A 2,305-nucleotide genomic window follows, 5' to 3' on the forward strand; every position below is an offset into this window, starting at 1 on the left:
GGCCCCTTCCAACCCTACTATTCTATGATTCTATGACCATTTGGGAGTCTTATTCTGTACACTGCAATATCTCTGCATGAAGGGTAATAGTACTAATACCACTAGATGGCAAAGTAGTTTGACCTAGTATAAGGCAGTTTCTTATGCTGCTAATAAAACCCCACAAGAGTGATGCAACAGTACGCTTGTGGCTTACACACTGCGGCTGTGAGGCTTAGCAACACGATGGCATCAACTGTCGCAACATCGAAGAGCCCAGCAAGGACACCAAGCACCTCCACAACCTATTGCCAGACACATCCAGAGCCCCAGACAGAATGGGCCTGGGTAGAGAAAGCCAGAGGGTCAACTGGGGAAGTGATTCCCATTTCACTGACTGACCAGCCACTTCTGCTGCAATCACACATGAGCGTAAGACGGCTTCGTATGTCAGGTCAGACATCAGTCCATGTAGCCAAGTCCTGTCTGCTCTGATCAGCAGCAGTCTTCCAGGGCAGATGTTTTTCCAGACCTGGGCAAATGCCCTATAACCAAGCTATGGCCATGCCTGATCAATAGCCTCTTTGAACAGGCTATGGATACTTGGCCCTGAGAAAGCAGAGCATCTCAAGACAAGACACCTTCACTTCAACACAGGTGGGTTCCTTAAATCGCCGCTGATGGAAACCTGTGTGAACAATGGACTCAGCCAGCAATGATGAAAGCAAATGAATACTAGCATTATGGGTCATACCAATGCCCAACAGTCACGACTGCTAATGGCTTGTTCTCTGCCAAGTTACCTTTTTACTTTATTACTGCAGAACAAAGTCAACGCAGCATATTATGTGTGTGCGCACGCACAGGGATATTTATATGTATAAAATGAGGGGTGGGTGGGAAGAGAATGAGGCCCACTATAGGTGCACTGTTTTTTTCAAGAGAAATTTTATAATATTTAAATGGCTTGCCTGTAATAGTTCATTAAAAATAATAAACTAAAGGAATTGCAGTGGGTGACAAAAGAGACCAAGACGTCCTTTGATTTCTGAGCCATAAAAGCAAACCCTTAATTAGTTCAGGGCTGATTTGACTTGGGGGGCGGGGTGGGTTGCACTTCATCAAATAATTCCCAAGGGGTGTGTGTGCGCTAAGAGAAAATTAATTAAGGGCGCAATCCTATGCGTGTTTAGACAGAACAAAAATTCCTGCAACTTCCACCATGCCCCAGCCAGCATAGGCCTAGCCTGGCTGGCTGGGGAATGCTGGGACTTGTAGGATTTTTTTCTGTTTAAACATGCATAGGATTGTGAGTTAAATAGTTAAAGAATCCCATGACCCCAAGTAACCCACTCACAGATGGTGCCTTTTGTGTCTCTGAGTGATTCCATGCTCTGTGCCTCTTTCCAGTTAGGAAAAGTGACTCACAAAGCAACACAGTGGCTGGGTTTCAAACTTTTCAGCTGTAAGAGCCAAGTGGTGTGAAAAGAACATGCAATTCTGGCTGATGCACTTCAAAGAGTATATTATAGAGCTGGAAACATTGTAGAAATGGGCAAGCCAAATGAACAAGGGGCTGGAGCAACTCCCCTATTAGTAAACATTTGGGATGTTTTTAGCTTAGGAAAAAAGGCAAGTATGGGAGGGCGGGGATGAGAGAGATGTATAAAATTATGCATGTTGTGGAGAAAGGGGATAGAGAGATGTTTTTCTCCCTCTCTCATAATATTAGAACTTGGCATCAATGATGCTGGAGATTTTGGGGATCCAAAAGCAAGTACTCTTGTACATAGCACAGTTAACTTACAGAATCAGCTCTCACAAATTGTGGTTAGTCACCAATGGCTTTGAAAGGGGACTGGACAAATTCATAGAGGATAAAAACATCTCTCTATCCCCTTTCTCCACAACATGCATAATTTTATACATCTCTCTCATCCCCACCCTCCCGTACTTGCCTTTTTTCCTAAGCTAAAAACACCCCGAACGTTTACTAATGGCTACTAGTCATTGACTATTAGCATATGCTACCTCCAGGATCAGAGAATGGCATGCCTGGGGTCAACAGTGGGAGAGTGCTATTGACTTCATATTCTGCTGGTGGGCTTTCTGGATGCCTTTGTTTGGCCAATGTGGGAAAGAGGATCTAGACAAGATGGGCCTTTAATCTGATCCAGCAGGGCTCTTGTATTAAGCATGCCTAGATTTTTTCAGAAAAGAGTGAGCATCCCAGGAAACAGAAGGTTAGGAAACACTGGTCCAGACACTAGTTTGAGGGACAAGATCTGATCCCTTCAAGCCTGGTCAGGTTCTATAATTAATAAAG

Source organism: Heloderma suspectum, chromosome 6 (genome assembly GCF_057233095.1).
Source record: "Heloderma suspectum isolate Gila_16-S chromosome 6, 16-S_ref, whole genome shotgun sequence".
Taxonomy (NCBI): Eukaryota; Metazoa; Chordata; class Lepidosauria; order Squamata; family Helodermatidae; genus Heloderma; species Heloderma suspectum.